The sequence below is a fragment of the Diabrotica virgifera genome, chromosome 9, assembly GCF_917563875.1.
Source record: "Diabrotica virgifera virgifera chromosome 9, PGI_DIABVI_V3a".
Classification (NCBI taxonomy): domain Eukaryota; kingdom Metazoa; phylum Arthropoda; class Insecta; order Coleoptera; family Chrysomelidae; genus Diabrotica; species Diabrotica virgifera.
The window spans coordinates 222,652,020-222,677,351 of NC_065451.1; the positions used below are offsets into that span (position 1 = coordinate 222,652,020).

General features: G+C 32.0%; 1 protein-coding gene across 2 annotated transcripts in view; it reads left to right on the forward strand.

The window, feature by feature from the left end:
- LOC114325046 (uncharacterized) overlaps positions 1–25,332 on the forward strand; it is a 196,771-nt gene that overhangs the window by 138,421 nt on the left and 33,018 nt on the right. The window lies entirely within an intron of this gene.

Genomic DNA, 25,332 nt, shown 5'->3' on the forward strand with positions numbered 1-25,332 from the left:
AATTAAAAATCAAGCGGATTATGCGTTTTTGGGCTATAAAAACTTTTGAGACATTTGTTGCACTGCCCCATAGAACAATATTGTATGACAAATGTGAATAGATGATAGCGTAATAAACATTAAGTATCTGTTCCGTTGTGAATAAGTATTTAAGTTGCAAAAGAGCATAGTATCCAGAATTAATTTTCCAACATACATGATTAATATGTGCCTCCCAGCTCATATTACTGTTAAGATGTAGTCCTAAAAACTTTGTAGTATCAGATAAAGTGATAAAATCGTTGTCGAGTTTGATAGAGAAATTTTCCTTAATTGGAGTTTTTATATAAAATTGCATACATACTGTTTTACTCGAATTTACTACTAAGGAGTTTTTTTCGCACCAAGACGTAAACTCATGGGCTAAGGTATTGAGTTTTAACCTCAATTCCTCAGCATTTTCTGCAGATGTCGCTAAAGTCGTGTCATCAGCATATAAAAAAATATTTTCCGTATTCATATATTTGGGCATATCATTGATATAACAAAGAAATAACAAAGGACCCAGTATTGATCCTTGTGGAACGCCAAGATCAACGTCATACAAATCTGATTGATAATGTCCAATTTTGACATACATCTGTCGACATTCTAGATATGATTGTAACCACTTTAAAAAATTACCTCGAAATCCAAGGCCGTTTAGTTTACAAATTGCTACATTTAAATTTATAGAGTCAAAAGCTTAAGTTAAATCAAAAAAGAGGGCTCCAACAAACTTCTTCTGATCTAATGAATTATAAATGAATTTAAAAAATGTTGTTGATGCACTCTCAGTTGATTTACCCGGAAGAAACCCATTTTGATATGAACTTATTATGTTATATTTACTAAGAAATGACAACATCCTTTTATGAATGCATTTTTCAATAACCTTACACAAGACAGTTGGTACGGTAATTGGCCTATAATTTTCTAACATAGTTTTGTTTCCTTTTTTAAATATTGGGGAAACTATACCAACTTTTAAATCAGTGGGAAAAACACCCATCTCCACAGATTTATTTATTAAATCAGATAACGGTTGAATAATGTATACGCTCATATGTTTAACTAGCTTTGTGGAAATGCAATCAATACCCACTGAATTTACATTTTTTAAGGATGAAACAGACAAGAATCTACAGGTCGAGCAAGTCTCGTAAATTTCACGATTGCGAGCCACGCTTCACGCAACCGTGTTTGCGTACTTGTGTTTCGAGTTGCGTGGTCGTGCGGAGTTATATTTACCAAATTTAAATATAATCCTTTCTACTGATTCATACGCTGTCAAAATTAAATCAATATGGCTACTGGGTGTAAAAGATAAATCTTATTCTATCTGTTCTTAATGAGATTTAGATAATTTTAGTTGTATTTCTTTGTAATTTTGTGTTGTACAAAGATTAATTTAACATTTTCTCTGGAAGTATTAATTTAGAAAGATAATATGCTTCATTGGTGTTGTGTTTTGAAGTGTGAAATGCAAAGTAATTGTGATAAAGTCAAGATAAAGTTCACTTTTAAACTGAACTAAATAAGGTATCTGAGAGACAACAATGGTTAAATGCAATACAATGTACAGGTTTTACTAGCGAAATGAAAATTTTCCTGTCCTGTCTGCTGTAATCATTTTATATCTGGTAAGTTACAATTACAACAGTAACGATTTTTGAAGATGTTAACATTTTAATCTTATAGGAAAACCAGCCGACTTAATCGATAATAACAATCTCCAGATTGGGTTCCTTCAATAAATATGGGCTATTAACACAATGAAATAAGTTCCAGAAAATCTAAAATGGAGTGGTATCAAAGGAGAATTAAAGGAAAAAATATTCATATTGAAATTATTTATAAGGCACTGGAGTGTCTTAAATTCTACAATAATACTAGGTGGGTAAATGATTTTAGACATTTTTCATTAAGAGTAGATTAAGATTAAGTAGATTTAAGACTTGTTTACACGGGTAGAGTAATGATGCAAGTACTTGATAGAGTAGAGTAACTCTACCTGTAAAAATGCTCAGCACAGTAGAATAGCTGGTAGAGTGTATAGTTGGAGTTAAAGTAGAGTGACTAGCAACCTATGGCAAAGTAACTACTCTATGACCACCACTACTGCCAAAATGTCTACTAGGCTGCACACTCTACCCATGGAACACGCTCAATTATGGCAGAATAGAGTAGGTAGGAGAGTACATGGGGGCGCTGTCATTCTGGCTGGAATTGTGTTTTGTGTAAATAGTGAAAATGAAGTTCACCGAAGATGAAACTTTAAAACTTGTAGAGCTATAATACGGCGAATACCAGTGTTTATGGAATTTAGGTAGTGTATACTACAGAAATAAAAGTTTGCAGCAAGCTGCGGAGGATGAAATCATCGAAAGAATGGCAAAGGGGGCTTTGGAGTAAACGAGCTTAAGCAAAAAATTAAGAATTTAAGGTGCACTTATAATCAAGAGTGTTTAAAAATACAAAAATCGGTTTCACTATACTAGCATCAGTACTATACTTGTACTCTCCTCATGTGAATGGTATCAAGCCATTTTTGGTAGAGTACTACTGCTACTCTACTCTCCTCAAAACTCTACCCATGTTAACAAGTCTCTAGAAACAGTGGAAAATGAGGTAGCTAGTAGAGTAGTAGTAGAGTAAAATATACTGGTTTAGCAAATTACAATGTTTTAAGGTAATACAAGAGCGACAAACAGGTAGCCAAAACGTGTTCCAAGATTGTCACTGTAATTTTGAATATTTTTTCGAGGCATTTGGCACACTTATTCGTAAAATAATAAAGAATGGCGGTACAGAGCCCAATTTGAAAAATATATTAATATGTGGAAATTACTCTGTAATTATACAATATTTAAAAAACGAGCCTGTACCGCCACTAAGAAGAACAAAAAATACACTTTCTTCAAATAAACTTTTTTATCCGATGCCTAGATTTTGTGTAATTTTGGAACTACTAATGAAATAAAAAATTTTAGTAGTTCCAAAATAACACAAAATCGGATAAAAAAGTTGTATTTGAAGAAAGTGTATTTTTTTGTTCTTCTTAATGGCGGTACAAGCTCGTTTTTTTTATATTGTATTTAATTACAGAGTAATTTCCACATATTAATATATTTTTCAAATTGGGCTCTGTACCGCCATTCTTTATTATATTACGAATATGTGTGCCAAATATCTCGAAAAAATATTCAAAATTACAGCCGCAATCTTGGAACACATTTTCGCTACCTGTTGATCGATACTGTTTCCTCTTAAGATAGTTTTAATAGTTATTTATGATATAAGTATTAAAAGTACAATTTTAAGACGCGCATGTGAAAGTTAACTTGAAAAAATAATTTTATTAATGTTTTGACTTCCACATCAGATGTCATTGTCAAAATACAAAATATTCATTATTATTAGGTTTGTTCTAGCAAACAGTCAAACTAGTCAAAAACCATCAGCAAACAGTTGGTCAGTAAAAGAACATAATACAGTCACCAGTGCGATCCCCTCTACTCGCGCTGGTCCACTATTCGCTGATGGTTTCAAACTGATGCTAGAACAAACCTATTATTATTATGCATATCATTATCTGTAAATAATATTTCTTCTGATTGTTAATTGTAAAGGATAGAAAAATTACCATTTATTTTATTTTTTTTAGAATCAGCTGAGAGAAGTGGTCTACAAAAAACCAGGAAGGAAACGGAATATGTGGCTACGAAAGGCAAAAGAAAGGTTTACAAAGCAAATGTGACACATTTTTTTGAAATATTTAGGAATATCAGTAAATTGCATTAAAAAAATGTATGAAAAGATTTTGTTCAATAAAAATGTTTATATTTATCAAGGATGTATTATTTGGTATGGCCACATATCGTCAGTGATGTAATAATACATCCTATCTGTTTTTTCATGAGTTTTGTAAGAGAGACTAAAAACTTGTCTTAGGGTCACCTCCTGTTTTCATATGATATTTTTTGACTTGTTTTGTAGTAAATTAAACTATCTATGAACTACAAAACAAGTCAAAACTTACATATGAACACAGGAGGTGACCTTAAAACATGTTTTTCCATCTCTCATACAAAACTCATGAAAAAACAGATAGGAGGTATTGTCACATCAGCAAGGATGTACAGTGATGAGTGCCCTAATAATCGGCAAAATATGGGCAACATATTTAGTTGTGAGATAAAAAGAAATGAAACTAGTTGAGCTGGGAAATTTAGCGAAATTAACCTTTAAATTTACGTTATATTGATCCCACCTTTACACATATCGGAGGAGTATGTCAACTAAAACTGTCACTGTGACAGTGGTAGTTTCCAAACTCGTCTGATACATCTGAAGGTGGTACAAAATCAATACAATCTAAATGTATAAGTTAATAGGTTTGTTCGTAGAACGATCAGCAACCGTTGCCAACCATCAGACACATGCGTGTTCGTAGTCTACGAACTCTAACTGTTAACTGCACAGCGCCAACTGTTAACTGCACAGCGCCAACTGTCAACTGCGCATGCGTCTGACGGTTGGCAACGGTTGCTGATCGTTTGGATCGTACTACGAACAAACCTAATATCGCTAAATTTCCCAGCTCAACTAGTTTCATGTCTTTTTATCTCACTACTTAATACATCTTTTGTGCTATTTTGCCGGTTATTAGAGCGCTCATCACTGTATTTCTGGTATATCCAGGGAATGTCTACAAAATATATTTTGAATGTCCAGAGAACATTCGTGGACATTCATGGATGTTCCAATAAGACATTCAGGTAATGTTTAAAATGCTGACACAGGATTTTCCTGGGATGTTCAGGGAACATGTTTTCGGGGATATTCCAGGAATTTTTCAATGTCTGTGTACCTTCTATGGAATATTTTGGTGTTATTACCGCCGCACTCCACTTGCGATTTGTAATCAGGAAGATTGAACACATTGTTTCAAATACAAGTCAATCCATTTGTGACTAAATAATCATGGATTGACTTCTATTTGAAAGATGTGTTCAATCTTCACAACTACAAATCGCAAGTGGAGTCCGGTGCTTAGGGCTACTTCCTCTTCGGTATTATGTATTATACTACAGAAATCAGGAACTTTCCTTCTAAATATATGTATGCATCTTGGCCATCAAACATATTCTTCCAAACATTTTTTTAAGGGGTTACATAGGTCTTGTGGGTAAAAAAAGTGACTTTTTAAAAAAATTATATCTCGAAAACTAAAATTTATTTTTATTTATAATTGGAACATATAAAAGTATAGTACTTAAGGTAGTCTCAAAAAAAGTTTCAGCCAAAAATATTCATTTTTGTAGAGTTTAAGTTTTTTTGCGTTGGCAGCATAACTAAGTCCAGTCTCATCTGAAATCAAAAAGTTTCTTGTAGTTTATACCTTTGGCTAGAGTATGAACGAAGGAATTAAAAAAAATGAAATTTGAAGATTTTACATAAGTTTAAACACATTTTTGACCCCAATTTTTCTCATTTTTAAAGTAGTTTTTTTTATAAAACAAAAATGACCTCATCTAATAAAAAATCCTTTGTTCGTTCACTAGCCAGAGGTATAAACTACAAGAAACTTTGATTTCAGATGAGACTGGACTTGTTATGCTGCTCACCGCAAAAAAGGGCTGTTGTCGAAAAATTGCAGTCAACTCTACAAAAATGAATATTTTTGGCTAAAATTTTTTTGAGAATACTATACTTTTACATGTTTCAATTATAAATAAAAATAATTTTTAGTTTCCAAGATATATTTTTTTTAAAAAGTCACTTTTTTTACCTGCAAGACAACTTAACAAATTGTTGATTTCAAATTATAACAGTTGTTTTGCAAAGTATGCTGCCCTCTTGTATTTTCTGTGTTATCTTCAAAAAACACAAAACAAAAAAAAATAAAACAAAAGTTTAACCACCTTCACACCACAGAATCAAGCAATCAAGGAATCAAGTTACACAAATTTTCAAACACCTCACCTGACACAGCGTCTCAAGTACGATTGCGCGAATTGGTAAATATAACTCCGCACGACCACGCAACTCGAAACACAAGTACGCAAACACGGTTGCGTGAAGCGTGGCTCGCAATCGTGAAATTTACGAGACTTGCTCGACCTGTAGATTCTTGTATGAAACAGCTTCAGCAACATCGCTGTAGTCTATAGGATAGAAGTAGAATGTTTGGCCAACATTTAAAGTCGTATAGTTTTTAAATTGTGAATCCCCATATTTGGTATTTAATGCATTTTTTGAAAATAATGTAAAGAATACGCCGAAAGCATTTGCCATCTCTTTTTTATCGTTTATAAAACTTCCTGAGTGCTCGATTTTTTCTATGTTGTTATACTGGCCTTTTTTTCCAGTTTTTATATTAACTGTTTTCCAAATAAATTTTTGCTTTTGATGGTTATTTTTGTTATGAAAAACATTCTGGAACCAGTGCTTTTTTGCTTCTTGAATTTTATGAGTATATTTCTTTTTGTCTTCTTTATTTTTTAAATGTACATCAGGGTCTGTCGAATTTTTTGTCAACCAGAAAAGGTTTTTTAAATCAACTCCCATCTTCAAGATTTCTTTAGAGATCCAGTTATTATTATTATTTTGACCTAATTTTTTTACAACCATAGGACAACATATTTCAATATGATATAATAGAATATTTACAAAATCAGTATAAGCAGAATCAATATTGTCGAGATTTTCATAAACACCCCTAAAATCCTCAAGATTCAACCTTGTTTGCAATGTTGATATATTTGGTTCAGACAAATTTCTAAATGTTATAGTATCAGTAATGTCATTTGTCAATATTGAACTGGGATCAGCCAGGAAGAAGACTGAGAGGAAGACTTGCTGCAAGATGGAAAACGTATGTAGGGAATGCTAAGATAGATAAAAACCTCAGAGAAGGTGATTGGGAGAATGAAGTACTGTGTAGGACGAAAACACTGAACTCATAATGCGAAAAGGTCGAAGAAGAAGAAGAAGAAAAAGATATTACGACTGCCTCTCATTTGCTAAGCAACTCAGTTCTTGTCACCTGTGCCTATATTCAAAAATAAGTGTGTAGTAATCATTGAACACCAGTGGCAAAATTACCAAATCGCTTCTAAACCACTTGTAAAATAACTTTCGTAGGACTTCTGCTTTCCATCGCTCTTTGTATCTTTACTGAAATTTTTCCAGAGCGATAAAAAGCTGGATAATAATTGCAAACTTACTTAATGAAGTCTAATTTAGTAATGTTTTGATTAAGGTAATATTCATTTAGGGCCGGTTGTTCGAACGCTAATCAACAATGATCATTATTAAATATTTAATTACTGTCACCAAAACTGTCAATGTCAACTTTGTTTGGGTTGCTGAAAACATAATTAATTACAATTATGAGATTTATTATTAATTATGTTAATAATTATTGTTATATTAATTGATTATAGTCTCAGAATTGTAATTAATTATATTTTAACAATTGACATTGACAGTAATTAATTATTTGATAATGATCATTGTTGATTAGCGTTCGAACAACCGGCCCTTAGCCTATTTTCAATAAAATCAACTTTTCTTTCTAATTTTCACATATACTTCTGCTTGAAAATTTAACAAAATGTCTGTAAACTAAAATATGCCAGGATGTGATTTATAAAAACATTCGTTAAATTTCGAGTGAAATGATTCACATTCGTTTGTAGTCAATATAAGAGATGATAAATTTGAAGCCCACATGTAAGGTGGAAATGTTGAATCTTCCGTTAAATAATTATCAACTAGGTAATCACAAAATTGCAAAACTTTGTCATCTTCTGCCATAATATTAAAAAGTTCATCAGAAAAAAGTCACCGGGCACGCGCCAACTCGTAACTTTTAATGACAACAATTTTCAAATCAAAATGTACACCGGCCAATTCGTAACTTTTTTTTACCTGACCTGCCAACCCGAAACTTTCTTCAAGTGAATTCGAAACCATTGATTAAATCTAATACCTTAAATCTAAACCGAATGTTTCTTGGTTTGCTTAAAAACATTATATTTGTACTATATGTACCTATAAAAATAGCAAAAATTGAAATATCTTAATAAAATAATTGAAACAATATTATAGTGTTTCATTAACACGTGTTATAAATATTATTTCCATCAAGTATAGCTCTACACGAGCTTGGTTTTTATCAAGTAATTGCAAATTTCATATTTTTTAGATGTTTAGCAATGATAAATTATTTAAATCCATCTGATAATTTAAAAGCAAAGAGATTTTCCATATGTTTATTTCAAGTCTAAAAGATTATACCTTTATTTAGTTACGAATTCACCGGTAGTTGATCGGTTACCGAAAAATTACCTGAGTCAGAGTTACCAATTGGCCTGTAATTAGGATGGGGGATTAAAATAGTTACGAATTCACCGGGACCCAAGTCACCAACATCATTTGGATCTAAATAAGGATTGCCGAAAAACAATTTTAAATATTTTCCAATACCAGTTTGATTTTTATATTCCGAGGACAAACCTAAATTTTGAATTTTTCGGTACAAATTTTGTGTTAAATGAAATTTGCAACAAAAAAATAGTAATGTCGGGCCACACTAACTTGGCTGCATTTTGAATTGCTATTTCAAAATCAGAAATTATTCGCTTCGGTTTGAAATTTAAATTCAAATCTGTACATATTGTTATTAATGTATCAAAAGTACTTTTGTACGATTGCTGTAATTTATTTGGTAACAAACAAAATACTAGAGGAACATAAAAACCAGTTTTGTAGCCATGTATACATAGTAAACATCTGACAAAAATATTTAGAACAGTATTGAAAACTTCCATCTACTTACAAAGAATCTATGTACATTACACAAAAAGTAAAGATTTGTGAAACAACTAAACATTGCGGAATTATTTTTGGTAGATAATAAAAAGTTTTCACCTGTATTTGTTTTTAAATTTAAGTTCACTAACACTTGTAGAACTTCTTCCTGTGACTTGGGCAATGATGGTGTGCATTTTCGTCTTGCAGCATAGATATTTCTTCGAACGCAAGAAATGTCTTTCGTCGTCAGCGGTAAATTACTGAAATTTTCCTTCCTCAATTCCTTGTGGAGAATCTTTAAAGGTCTTTCACATATATCTTCTACATATTTCCTCTTTGTAGAATTACGAAAAATTTGCCGGTCAACGTGGATATCTGGAGCATAATTATGCTCCACCGGTGCTTTTTCAAGAATCACGTAATTTTCATCACCTTCCTTTGTGTACACTTTTTGTTGACACCCTTTTTTGATGCATCGCCATCTAAATTTTCCATCTTTGGAGACATGGGCCTTTGAATATTTATATTCATTAATTATTAATAAAACTTCTCTCCTTTGACTAAACATAGTTGTTGGATTCGCCATTTAAAAGTTCAACACTAACGGACAAAACCGGACACTATACTGTAATACTTGCAACTGAAGTGAATAACTGAAAATATTTATATTATTACTTTCAACTATAATCAAATTTGGAATTTCCTGTCATTAAGACTTAATCCCCAACTTTCTCGGCGATGGTGCAGCAGGTACTTGGGATTAATTGGCCCAGGTAGTTCATGGGGCAGTTAGATAACGCCGATGCTCGGAGGGAGACATTATGGATAAAAAACAAATGGATTGGAAGCAAAACCAAAGTAAAAGACGCAGGAGACCATGCTGCCAAATTAAAATGGAGCTTCGCAGGACACTATGCCCGACTGAAGGATAAAAGATGGAACCACGAAATACAACAATGGAGACCATGGTTAGAAAGGAAGGCCACAATTGAGATGGGCTAATGAGAAAGCAAGTGGTGCAAAATAGAAAACACTGGATTGAATTGAAGTTGGATTACTTAAGGCTCAAGAAGAAGGACTTCTGCTTTTCTTTTTGGTAAGTTCATCCTTTAACATTCTCTTAATATTTTTTATTACAGAGTCGATTACTAAAACTACTTTTTTCAGTAAGAAGAAGTCATTACGTCATTCTCGCAGACAAACCAGTAAGCAAAAACAGGAAAGAAGTTTACTAAAAAAATACGGCTTTAACAAACGTTTAAAAATTTCCCTAGTGCGAATAGATTTAAAACAGAAACATAATGGTCAATTTAGTGACCAATTAAAGGTGCCTAAAAAAATTGAAGATACTAGTACAGACACTACGGAGAAGACTATTCACGCAGAACAGCAAAAACATTTGTATCGTTGTAGTCAATGTAATGTTCGTTTTGACTCTGCTGAGGAAGTAAAAAAGCATCCTTTAAACAACTGTAGATTTAGTTGTCTTGACTGCAACCGGGACTACAATATTCCTAGTGCCTTCATTGTCCATATGTTTCAACACAAGTTCAACCTCGTCATACCTATCAAGGACCAATACAAATGCCCTGAATGTTTCGCTATCTTTCCAGACATGATAAAGTTCAAATTTCACACATTGCGAGGCCACAAAACAAAACCTGTGACTGTAGACACAGCTCAAGATAATTTTAACAATATCGAGGAGACTGAAGAAGAGGACATATCTTGTGACATTTGTTTTGACGTATTTAACTCAAAATCGGAGTTAGAAGAACATATAAAGTTCCACAACGAGCTTACTAATGGTAGTAAGGGCAATGGTGCACATAAAAGTATTAGTTTATCTTACAGTGACGATGAAGAAATCTAGCAATCTCAGGCTGGTAGTTTGACTACTTTGTATTGAAGACGTTGATCACGCAGGTCACACATTGGACCTACCTATGAGCATATCCGGATTTGAAGTCTGAAAATTTGCACATTCGTGCTATTATAGTTGATCTTCAAGCGTAATAGTTATTTTCCTAACTAGTGCGGAAAGTGATACTTTCACGCACGAGACTGCCGTTGACCCGAACGACGCGATAGCGGAGTTCGGGCAAGCAGTCGAGTGCGGGGAAGACACTTTCCGCATGAGTTACGAACAATATTTTTTCTAGGGCCTTACGTTTGGAAAAAAGCCACAAAAAATAGAGTTACATCAATTTTTATTTAGAAGTGAAAATACACAAATTAATTCTTTGACAACGTTGTCAAAACCAAACTTTCCATTTCTTTCCTGTCAAAACCATTGTAATTGTCTACTGATCTGACTTTTAAATATTCTCTCAAAATACTTTTATTTCATCGAATTATCGCGCTAATTTCATTAAAACATGAACACAATAAGATAAATTTGAAATACATTAATAAATAATATCTAAATATTAGTTTATTGCATGTATTATAATGTATTATAATGCCATATTACCAGGTATTTTACTTTCCCGCATGCCGTGCGGGAAAGTGCAACTTTCGGAAACGAAATGCGTGCGTAAAAGTGGCTCTTTTAGCACGGCCGTAGAAAAAATATTTACAGGTCTTAAAATACACGTATATACAGGGTGCGGCATTAAAGCGATATATTAAAGCATTAAAGCGAGCATTACTTAAAGTCCAATTAGGTACTCATTTTTCGTAAGAGCTACGAAAAAAATGTTAAGGTAATAGTTAGATATAGATAGGACCGTACTTTATAAATCTTATTTTTATACAGGGTGTTAGTAAATAAGTATGAAAAAATTTAAGGGCTAATTCTACATGAAAAAATAATGCCAGTTTGCTCTATAAACATATGTCTGCAAATGCTTTGTTTCCGAGATACGGGGTGTTAAAATTTTTTTTAAACTGCCAATTTATTTATTGCTCTAAGACCAGTTGAGCTATGAAATTGAAATTTGGTCAGTTTTAGGAGGTAGTTATTGCCCATTTTTTGGCATACAATTAAGAATTTTGTATTTATCATTGGCGCGCCTACGGGTAATGGACTGAATTTTTTTAAAGAAAAAAATAGTACGCCACTGAGATATTTCAAATTTAAAATTATTTTTAAATTCCACGTCTAATTTAGCATAAAAAATCTTTCTTGGCATTTTTTCATATGGTGCACCGTTTTTACGCAGAAAAATAAAATATCTTAACGCGTATTTTTCATTTTTTAATACATTATCAAGAAATATCCGATACAATAATACTAAATTAGAACAATAACAGAAAATATTACTAATAAGATTTTAGCTAGGTGCAGGGCTACAACAATTGTTAAAACTGACCTCCTTTAGAGGTTACAGAAGAAGTTTTTATTCATCATTGGCGCGCGTACGGGTAATGGTCTGAATTTTTTTAAGAAAAAAATAGTACGCCACTGAGATATGTCAAATTAAAAATCATTTTTGAATTACTGGTTCAATTTACGACAAAAAATCTTTCTTGCCTTTTTTTCATATGGGGCTCTGTTTTTATGCAAAAAAAATAAAACATCTTAACACTTACAATGTATTTGAACTAAGCTTCTATGCATATGGAAACTACCTTAAATCGTTGATTGATAAATATAGAGGGGTATATTCATCAATCAACGCTTAAATACTTTGTAAGCGTTAAGATATTTTGTTTTTTTTTTGTATAACAACGGCGCCTCGTATGAAACAAAGTCAAGAAAGATTTTTTGTCGTAAATTGAACGAGGAATTTAAAAATTATTTTTAGTTTGACATATCTCAGTGGCGTACTATTTTTTTCTTAAAAAAATTCAAACCATTATTCATAAATGATGAATATTCATTTCAAAATTCATAATGATGAATATAAAATTCTTCTGTTGCCTGTAAAGGAGATCATTTTAAACATTTCTTGCAGCTTTGCACCTACTTAAAATCTTATTAGTAATATTTTCTGTTATTGTTCTAGTTTAGTACATATTATTATATAAGAAATTTTATGGCGAATGGATTTAGTGTCCGCAGTCATATAAACCCAAACAAACAACAAAAAGAAATGAAAAATACGCGCCAAGATGTCTTATTTTTCTGCATAAAAACGATGCACCATATGAAAAAAAGGCAAGATAGGTTTTTATCAACAATTAAACGTGGAATTTAAAAATAATTATTAATTTGAAATATCTCAGTGGCGTACTGTTTTTTTCTTAAAAAAAATTCAGACTATTACCCGTATGCGCGCCAATGATGAATACAAAATACTTAATTGTATGTCAAAAAATGCACAATAACTACCTCCTAAAACTCACCAACTTTCATTTTCATAGTTCAACTGGTCTTAGAGCAATAAATAAATAAATTCGCATTTTAAAATAAAAATTTCAACACCCGGTATCTCGGAAACGAAGCATTTGGGGACATATGTTTATAGAGCAAACCGGCATTATTTTTTCATGTGGAATTAGCCCTTAAGTTTTTCATACTTATTTACTAACACCTCGTATATACTGAGCCAGCCTTATTGACACAAACCCATATTGATGGAACAAATTTATCGTTTAATAAGGTTCTGAAATTGTTTTCTTGTGGCACGTTTAAGTTTAATATTGTGTTTATGTAGATGGGATTAGCCACAAAGAATTCACTTCATTTTCTGGATGTGCCAATCACCAAAGAAGATACAAGATACGCAATCAAAGTTTACAGAAAGCCAACCCACACAATATGAACATTCCCATACACAGAACCTCATAAAGCACATAGAAATAATGCAGAAGCAAACAGAACAATCATAAGGGCAGTGCCTATCTCGGCCCAAGAAACAGGTAGGTCTTTTAAAAATGTCCCAAGTCGGCGGAAAGATTAAAACTGCCCGATATAAAATATACCAGCTCGGCTGATGGGATATTAATTGTTACTAAACACAAAAGAAAATTATACATAGAAGCTAAATTAGGTATAATTTCAAAATGCAAACGTAATTGCTTTTGACTACATGAGCAGTGGCTTAGCAGATACCCAAACAGTCAATACGTCTCAAACATCTAACCAAGCTTTATCCTATCCTATGTATCAGTAGCGAAATCGATTCCACGGCCAACATTTCCAACCAAGATAAAAACCGTTTCTTAAATTCGCAAAGAACCCAAAATTTCTGTACAACATTCAAGAAAGGGGTATTAAGGGTAGGATGTTTTTCTATGTTAATAAACAATTTTCCGTAATCTATAATTCCAAGATAAAATTATTATTAAACCTACTAATGAGGTACTAATACATACCTGTTAATTTTCGAGCCGACCTGGGGGGTTTTTAAAATGTACCTGTGGTATCATAAAGGCCTAATGCATGGCCTAATGAATTATAGTGAGCCGATATGGGAATACCCCAATCATAATTTGATGTCCCGTAGGGCACAAATCATCATTTTTTATAAAAGATGTTTTATAAACATCTAAAAAAGAAATGATCAACGGACTGACAATATTTTAGACGTGTGCGTTTGTCCTGAATGAAAGATTTTCAGACTTCAAATTTGATTATTTTCAGAGGTGGGTCTAATGTATGGTGTCGTGAACAGTGCGAACACCAGGTATGTACTTAGTACTAAGAAAACTTCCATTGTGATACGTAAAACTGGGGAACAGAAAATATGTTGCATTTATACAAACACTTATTCGTAATTTATTAGAGATTGGTGATTTGAAAAAATATGAAATTACTATTTTCCTGTAAGTTCAAAGATTTTTCGTAAACAAAGTCTTATTTATTTTTTGCAAAAAAAATCAACTAATAAAAAATGATAATTAGATAAATAATAAATTTTTATAATTATATAATAATTATATATACTTAATTAAATAATTATATAATAAATATATAAATACAATAATAATTACATATTTATTTATATATAAATTATTTAATTAATATTTATTTATTATTTTTATATATTTTAATATTCTATTATTTTGATTAATTTATAAAATAATAATTTTATAATTTTAATTTTGCAAGCTGAAAAATCAACATTGGACATATATTATATATGTTATGTATTACAAATGTATAAATCTTTCTTTGTAAATTACTCCACAGGCAGAAGTCCAGGGGAGTCAAATCGGGGGTCTTGCTAGCCATTAAATAAAATTTCTTTGTTCTTCCATGAAGCAAGAATGGTATTATAAATCTTGCTTTTTAAATAACCCGATAGGAAGAAGTCCAGTGGAGTTAAATCTGGGTTCATGTGAGCCATCCAATAAAACTTTTTCGTACAATTCATTGCCTAGAAAACCGTTAATTAAAATATCACCTTGCGGACGAAAATACCTGTCACGATTATACCTGTCAAAATTGGATCAGCTGTGTCCTCTGATAATTCTAGTAATGCTTCTCCGTTAAAATTTTGTTGCAAAATAATGGCTTAACAGAATGATCCCTATAAATTGCTGCTTCTTCTTAAGATACCGTCTTCTTTTGAAGGTTGGCAATCATCATCTTCTCTTGTTTGGTGTTTGGAATGAGCATATACATAAAATGTCAAATTATAAAAGGAACTAGAGCCTTTAGAAAAATTTCGATTCTAGATTTAAATTGATATTGACTGCGAAATACCTCAAATGAATTACAAAATTTCATGCAACAGATATGAAAATTGTTCCCTAGCGAATCAAAAATTTTTGTTTTGTATTTTTTTAGGTGTTATATAAATTTTACATTGTATTAGTGAATGTAATGAGGAGAACGGAGCAAAATACAAAGTTTTGACGCATGTCAAAACTTTCAATGTGTTTTAAATGTATTAATTTTTTTCGAATCCTGAGAAAACTAATAAAAATTTCTGAAAAATTTAATCGCAGAATGAAAGACTACATTATTACCGAGGGCCAAAAGTCTCTGAAACTTTTCTTCTTCTTCAGATGCAAATCCACTAATGGATGTTAGTGATCACATTTTCCATTAACTCTCTGTTTCTTGCAATGTGTTTCAGAGATTGTATGTCGTTAATCCCTGTCCATTGCCTTATATTTCGGAGCCAGGGCATTTTCTTGCGTCCTATTCCTCTCTTGCCTTCAATTTTACCCTGGATTATAAGTTGAAGGAACTGGTATTTTTCGTTTCGCATGATGTGACTTAAATACGCCATTTTTCTTTTCTTGATGTTTTCAAAAAGTTGGCGCTCTTGGTTGATTCTTTTAAGGACATCTACATTTGCGACTTTCGCTGTCCATGATATCTTTAGGATACGGCGATAAAGCCACATTTCGAAGGCTTCTAATCTGTTTATATCCCTCGTTTTGAGTGTCCAGCCCTCTATGCCATTATAGCAGCACCGACCACACATAGCATTTAGTAAACCTTAGTCTCAGTGTAAGATGGAACTCTGAACAGGTAAGTACCTTCCTGAATTTTACGAAAGCTTGTCGAGCTTGCTCAATGCGACATTTTACTTCCCTGTCCGATGTCCTTACTGTATTCTCCGATTATAGTAACAAGTTGTTGAAGATCTGCTATGTTGTCACAAATTAAGACAGCATCATCAGCATATCGTATGTTGTTGATCAATACCCCATTCACTTTGATTCCCATCTCTGCATCTTCCAAAGATTCTTGAAATATGGCTTCCGAATAAATGTTAAATAAAAGAGGAAAGCACACATCCCTGCCGAACACTCCTTCTTATATGTATGGGTTTGGATATATAATTGTCTATTTTTAATTGTGCTGTCTGATACCAGTACAAGGTTTCAATGCATCTTATGTCTTTTTGGTCTATATCAAGCTTCTTGCGGATCTGCATTAACTTGTGATGTTGGACACGATCAAACGCTTTCTCGTAATCTAAAAAGCGCAGAAACACGTCCTTCCTCCGATCGTAACAATTTTGGATTAGCACCTGTGTTGCTACTATTGCTTCTATTGTTCCTAAACCCAAACTGAGAATCACTGATGTCCCATTCACATTCATGAAAACTTTTACAATGTTCATTTTAATGTGGGTAATTTAAGTTACAGGGGTGAAAATAAGAGAAAATTTAGTGTTCTTTTTAGTCCATGTGGTGAGACCGCTCCCGTCTGGAAAAATTTCTGATTCGGTTTCTTTGTGGATTCCTATTCAAAAGTCTCACCTTTAAACAAATCTGAAGGGTGCCGGGCGGAATGTTTGGGCAGAAATTGTTTAAACAATTTTTTTAAACAAATACAAAAGATCACGTTTTTTTGCTCCGGAACATATATTTTTGAGTTTTGTCGGTGATTCTGAACAAGAAAGGTATCTTGTAAATTTTCTCAAAAATTGATAGTTTTCGAGTTATAGGCGATTTAAAATCTGAAAAATGCGAAAATACGCATTTTCGAGACTTAAAAACTCATATTCATATTAGTATTTTTGAGGTTGCCAGATACTTAAATGGAAGACTAAGTATTCATCTTCCAGATTCTGAAGAGTGATCGCGTCTAACTTTAATTTATACCGTTGTTTTTTAATTGTTAAATATGCGTGTTTATCCGATTTTTATGCCGGTGCGGCGCGCTCCGTTTCAAAAATCTCCTATTTTCCTCCGAAAAATATTTTTTCTATATTCTTTAGGACATTCTAAATAAAATAAGTTTCTTGACATTTTTCTCAAAAGTTAATAGTTTTAAAGTTATAAGCGATTTAAAATCCGAAAATGCGTTTTTTGTCATTTTTCGGATTTTCAATCGCTTATAACTTAAAAACTATTAACTTTTGGGAAAAATGTCGCGAAACTTATTTTATTTAGAATGTCCTAAAGAATCTAGAAAAATAAATTTTCGGATGAAAATAGGAGATTTTTGAAATGGAGCGCGCCGCACCGGCAAAAAAATCGAATAAACACGCATATTTAACAATTAAAAAACAACGGTATAAATTAAAGTTAGACGCAATCACTCTTCAGAATCTTGAAGCTGAATGTTCAATCTTCAATCTTAGTATTTGGCAACCTCAAAAATAATAATTTAAATATGAGTTTTTAAGCCTCGCAAATGTGTATTTTCGCATTTTTCAGATTTTAAATCGCCTCTAACTCCAAAACTATCAATTTCTGAGAAAAATTACAAGATACCTTTCTTGTTTAGATTAACCCAAAAAATCTAAAAATATATGTTCCAGAGCAAAAAAACATGATCTTTTGTATTTGTTTAAAAAAATTGTTTAAACAATTTCTGCCCAAAAATTCCGCCCGGCACCCTTCAGATTTGTTTAAAGGGGACATTTTTGAATATGAATCCACAAAGAAACCAAATCAGAAATTTTTTTCAGACGGGAGCGGTCTCACCACTTCGACTATTTTAATTGCAAATATTTCATTCAAAAGAGACTTTCGGCCCTCGGTAATAAAATCGTCTTTCATTCTGCGTTTAAATTTTTCAAAAATACTTATTTATACTAATTTTCTTAGGATTTAAATAAAATGAATACATTTAAAACACATTAAAAATTTTGACATGCGTCAAAATTTTGCATTTTGCCCCGTTCCCCTTAAGAGTTTTTATTAAGCCTTGGTGGTGAAGCGAACAGAATTCTTCTTTGCTCTGCTGGAAGATTCAGGTTCAAATCCTATTAGGTGAAATTTGTAAAGTTTTTAATTATTAGTAAAATGGCGAAGGGATAAACTCCCAAACCAACAAAAAAATATATTAGTACCTAAGTTAAGAATCTCAATTATACAGGGTGATTGATTAGTAGGGTAAAGCTCAATAGCTCCGCTATAGTAATAGATAGCAATAAAAGTTAATAACAAAAATTTTAGCCACCTTTGAGCTTCATATTACAAAATTAGTTAGAATGTTACAGGGTGTTCGATAACACAGTGCAGACCTAACTTATGTTTTTTTAAATGGAACACCCTATATTTTATTTTATATTCGAAATCCTGTTAACTTCTCCATCACAAAAAAGAATGTGTGTGTACTTTGTACGCACGTAAGAAGTTATACTTCTATTACATATTATGTGATTTTAACGAAATTGATATAATATACTTTAAACCGTTTATTTATATTTCATTTAAATATTAAACGAATTTTAATACTTACTACTTTCCAAAAATTTTTATTAAGACAATACCAAAATTTTTAAAAAATAAAAGAATAAAACGCACACAAACACATTGAAAAATGCCACAAAGAAAAAATGATTTCTGAACGATAATAATTGTTGGCAAAAATTTTAAATACGCATTTTCTGAAAAAAATTATATAAGTAACAAATATACTTACAATCATAAAATGCATAAACAAATAAAAAAATAAAAACTTGCATCGGGATTCGAACCCGCGAATTTGGGGACGCTTTGATTCGTAATCGAAGCCTAGACTCACTCATCCAATTACAAATTATTTGTCATGTGGAAAAAGAGGGCAACTGAACGTTTTACTGTTTGACAGTTGTTCTGAATTTACCTAATCAAATTTTGTAGTTTGATTTTTGTGGAAGAAAATATTAAAATATGACAAAGCAGTAAGAAAACAATATATTAGATGAAGATTGGTAGAACTTTTGTTGGTAATCAAATTAAGTATGTAAATCAAAGCATTACATACCTACTAGATAAATAAATCTACGCCAAAAATCATAATTTAAAAATAAAAATCGGACCTAATTTCTCGGATTTCTCTCTAAAATCCCCATTCTTGAGAAAATAAATTTATTCCAACCTAATCCAAATGTATAATTACAATATGATTATAATAAAAACTACTTACCAAATTAGAATGAGTTTTCCTTGTCCAAAAGTCCAAAAATATATATGAAAACTATTTAAAAAGGCAGTATAACTATTAACTAACTTTTGTTTGTTGTTTCTTTTCCCACAAATTTCAAAACGCAACAACCATAAATAATCAAACCACACATAGAAAAATAAAAACAACATTCTTTTTATTTCTCTATGAAACCACAGCTGTGCCACAGCCGCCATATTGAATAATTTTTGACATGTCATTTGAACATCCAATCAGAACAAAGTTATAATGCGCATGCGCCCGGATCGTAGGGTTTAACATATAAAAATTCACCCTCATATCGCGCGTAAAAAAGTATAACTTCAAAAATATAAAGGTTTGTAATGTTATACAGGGTATTTACAAAGTTATAACCAATTTTGTATGAAAATCGTAACAAGTTCAACTCCCTGTATAAATAAAAATAAGCACAACAGCAATGGTTTATGAATGCCATATTTTTTTATTTATTGTCAAAATTTTTAAGAATTATTGATATTGCTAATTTTCTTTATATCAAATACAGGGTGAGTCAAAACGCAAGTACATTATTTTCTCAGTAATGTTAAATGGAACACCCTGTATTTTATATCATTATTGAGAAGTAACATTAACGTACTTTAATTTTTATATAACATTCCCTATGCCCAAATTTATTAGTTTTCGAGATATTTTCATTTTTCAGAGCAAATTATTTTAGGTGTTTAAATTTATCACTAAATTAAACACTACTTTTGTATGTAAATGTAACAATGTAACAAATAAAGAACGAAACATAATTTATCAGTAATACATTTTGCAAAAAACATGTTTGAAAAAATTAGAAGCTACTTTTAATAAAATATTTTTAATATTTAATTACATAAGGTGTTCAAAATTATCTCCTAACACATTTATGTACGCCTAAAAACGATCATTGAATGAGCTACTTTTTCATCTCATCCCTTGTTGTTGGAGGTATTTTATAAACTTCATTATTAACGTAACCCCCAAAAAATCAGTCCAGTTTATTAAATTCTGGTGATTTGGGTGGCCACGCTACTGGTCCATTGAAAAATGAAAATATCTCGAAAACTAAATAAATTTAGACATAGGGAATGTTATCTAAAAATTAAAGTACGGTAATGGTACTTTTCAATAGTGATATAAAATACAGGGTGTTCCATTTAAAATTACTGAGAAAATAATGTACATACTTGCGTTTTGACTCACCCTGTATTTGATATAAAGAAAATTAGCAATATCGACCATTCTTGAAAATTTTGACAATACGTTAAAAAATATGGCATTAATAAACCATTGTTGTTTTGCTTATTTTTATTTATACAGGGAGTTGAACTTGTTACGATTTTCATATAAAATTGGTAAAAAACATAAGTTTGGTCTGCCACTGTGTTATCGAACACCCTGTAACATTCTAACTAATTTTGTAATGTGAAGCTCAAAGGTGGCTAAAATTTTTGTTATTAACTTTTATTGCTATCTATTACTATAGCGGAGCTATTGAGCTTTACCCTACTAATCAATCACCCTGTATTGTGAGACTGGTGGTTACAGAGTTTGCTTATAAAAATCTTTGATCATATATCATAGATTATATTATTAGACTGATAGTATGTAACTTTTTGTGAATGCCACATTTCTTAATGTCTGACAGCAAGAAGAAATGTACGGTTAATTGTAAGAAATGTACAAGAAATGTACCTAGCTGAAATCATGTTTAACAAAAATGTTTATTAGCACTTTTCTGTAGAATAAACGCAATGATTGAGCGTTATTTCTCAGAAACATCGCTTGAAGCGACCGGCGGTTTTGAATGTCCGTTACGCACACAAAATCAATTTTTTATATAAAATTTGTATCAATTTTGTATCTAATTAATTATGTAGGTACTGTGGTGGGTGATTTACTACTTGGTTCACATTTTCGAGTCATTGGCTTGCTGTCAAATCTTAAGAAATATATTGAAAGAAATTAAGAACTTTATATAAAAATATATATTTTTTTACATTATATTATATCATCACAGTCAATAAAGTTAAGAAATTGTAGAGTAAAAATTATACACTTTAAATGGTTTTACACTTTTTCTTAGTTTTCTTGGCTACTTGAAATTCATAGGCCTTTTCATCAAAAATATTTTTTGTCACATGCGTCAGTATCAGCCATTTTTTTCGTACTGTTTGTTGTAAACAAGTATGTTAGGTTAGTAATATAAAAACAATAAAGTACCTGAGAACACATAATTAAAATAAAACATACTAAAGATAGAATAGTTATATAAAAGAAAATACAGACAACACAAAAGAAATGACATTTGTTATTTTTAGCTTGAAAATATTAAATGATTTTATTGATTATACAAATGCGTACAAAACTATTGTTTCAACATGGCGGCTGCACATGCGCCCGTTACATGAGGAAAAGGCCTAACCTATTATTGTCGGATGTTAATCATTTATTAAAATTTCGAAGATATTTCTTTTACACCAGGATGTATTGAAAAATTCGTACCCTGCCGCAGAAGGAAACAAAATTGAAATGTCAAAGTATTTTATTATTCAGCATAGTCTCCGTTTATTTGACGCATCACTCTTTTTAAAACAATTTTTATTATCCTATATTAGGCATCCAGAGCTCCCATGACCTCTTATACATATATAATGTTCTTGAACTATTAAGTGGAGCATAGAGCTTCAGTGAAAACGCGCCATCGGATTCTATTTTGCGCTAGGGCTTTCACCTCATTCCAAGATTGTTCTTTACTTCGTATCTCGTCCATGATGGATCTTCTCCAAGTTTGTGCTGGGCGACCTCTTTTTCTTTTTCCTTGGGAATTCCACTCTAAGGCAGTTTTTGCAATACTGGAACTATCTTTTCGAACTGTGTGACCTATCCACCCCCCTTTCTGGATTTTATTTCATTTTCTACCCTCTTTTGTTGGGTCAGGTGTAGCAGATCTTCGTTTCTGATGGTGTTTGGCCAGAAAATACGGACAATTCTTCGTAGACATTTGTTAACAAAGACCTGCAATTTGTCTGTACAGGATCACCTCTTAGTTGGATGAAAATTGTAGACTATTGTAGAGGGGTCTACCCCAAAATCCCGACAGCCAAAATCCCGACGGCCAAAATCCCGACGGCCAAAATCCCGACACGCCAGAATCCCGACACGCCAGAATCCCGACAGGCCAAAATCCCGACACCCCAGAATCCGGACAGGTTTGATAAATTCCCTTTTAACATATAATTAGGTACATTTATTTCTGGTTTTTTGTTTATGGCCATCTGTTTTTTATTTTTTGTTGCTAAACAAAAGTATTTACCATTTAATATGAACTAATTTTCTAAATAAAATTTCTAAATTTTCTGAAATTTCAAATCCTGAATTCAAGTTTACTTTCATATAATAGATATTATCATGTCACTTACAACCTCCTATTTCAGTAAGTATAGCTTTTATATTATAAAATGAAGTCTAATAATTTTTTCTTTTAAAATACATAATAATTAGTACCCATAATTATAAGTAATTAATTTTTCAATTTCAATGCTCTATAATATGATTTGGTATTGCATTTGAAAAGAAAACAATAAATATTCAAAATGTAGTGGTCGGGATTTTTGCTTATGCGAGGATTGTTGCATGTAGGGATTTTGGCCTGTCGGGATTCTGCCGTGGCGGTGTTTTGGCCGTCGGGATTTTGGCTGTCGGGATTTTAGGCGCCACCGATTGTAGTCTTAAAACTTTTTTCAGTTGAGCAACATAACAGTCAGACGAAGCCAAATCAAGTAAGGAACGGGATGTTCAAGTAAATCGAACTCTAAGTCATGAATTCTTTGCATGGCCATATCCGATTTGTGTGCAAGGGCACTGTCCTTCACAACAAAATACTTTTGTACACCTTACCGTCTCATCCCTTTAAGATACTCATCTTTATTTTCTATTTTTACTATACTCCTCGATTTGAAGGTATTAATATACAAATCGCTATTATTAGTATAGTTTGACTTTTGACGCGAGACTCTGATTGAGGTCAACTAGAAATCATATATATTTACAATACGTCCTCGTAATAACTTTTAAAAGATTTTCCATGGTATTAAGTTCTGGTGAATTAGAGGGCCAGCCGAGCAGATTTTGTATCTCGTGTGTGCTAAGAAAAAGTATAACATTTTTAGATTCTGCCGAGTTTTACCTATAACAAATATTCTTAATGGATAGTTGGCCGTTATAACTTAAGTTAAAAAAAGAATAACCAAAAACGGAACCGAGTTCTTGGTGAAGGTTCTATTGTTTTGTTCTATTGTTCTATTGTAGATTTTTATAATTAGTAGATTTATCACATTTTATCACTTTTTATATACAAACTTTTTTAATAAAATTAGTTATTTTACTTTCCAATTTGTTTTATTCATATCACAATATATAGATGCAACATGTTTAATTGGTAATAAGGTATTACATTTTACTTGGTTCTGAGAGAGTGAGAGTGATAAAGACAGATAAAGAGATACTGGGAGAGTGAGAAAGAGAGATATAGAGGGAGAAAGTAAAAGATAAAACGAAATAGAAAGGGAGAAAGAAAGAGATAGAGGGAGGAAGAGATGAGAAAGAGCACTAAATCATTTCGAATGTTTCTACACTATTTTTTCCAATAGTGGGCGCTACAACCACAGCTACAGTTTGTCAACTCTGCACAAGAGATTTACAGTTGGCGCTAAGAGTTAGGATGGTGAGGTGTTACGTTTTCTTGAGTTTGTGTTATGGAATGAAACCTTGGACCATGAATGTGACATTAATGAAAAAACTGTAATTATTCAAGTTGTGGGTGTATAGAAGAATTATGAAAATATCGTGGACAGAACACGTCACAAACAAAGAGGGTCTGAGAAATATGAATAAAGAAATGGAAGTCTTAAATACCACCAGAGCAAGAAAATTGGAATATCTCAGACATATTACACGTGGAGAGATACAACTTACTCCAATTGATTATGCAGGGAAAGATTCAAGGAAAAAGAAGCATATGGAGACGCAGAATATCGTGGCTGCGCAACCTGAGAGAATGGTACGGATGTACATCAAATGAACTTTTCAGAGCAACCGTCTCTAAAGACCGAATGGCTATGATGATTGCTGACCTCCGTCGCGGAGATGGCACTTGAAGAAGAAATATTATCTTCAGCCTCTCATAAGAAGTTATATATTTCTTGTTTATTCAATACTCTTGATTTTTTGGTTTGTAGCCAACTGACTTTCGTTTAAGGAAAGCTTTGGGATATCGGCTTATATCTATATTATTTTTCATGTTAGTTGTGGACTTAAGCCTTGAGTAATTGCTCCAGAAGCTCGAGGGCTTTCAGATTTTAGATTTTTTCATTAAATATAGAAGAATAACTTCTTCATTTATATTATGCACTTTTTTTATCATTGTTCCAATATTTTAAAGAAATTGTAGACCAATTCATACCTCTCTCTTGACTTTAGCGGCAATAATTCATAAGTAGCCGTTTTACCAGCTTCACTCATCTCATGTGGAATCAATTCATGATCATATGGTAACTACTAATTTTAATTTTTTGAAATCTAAAAGCGAAAACACTCAACTCGCCAAATCGACGGGATTCGGAAGGGATACGTTCAGCGCACCTATTCCGATGGTTAGTTACACTCCTTTCAGCAAAGAATGCCCTAATGGATTTCCGTTAGGTCTTTTCTACTGTCAGATACGGTATAAGATCATGTTTTGTTGAATACAT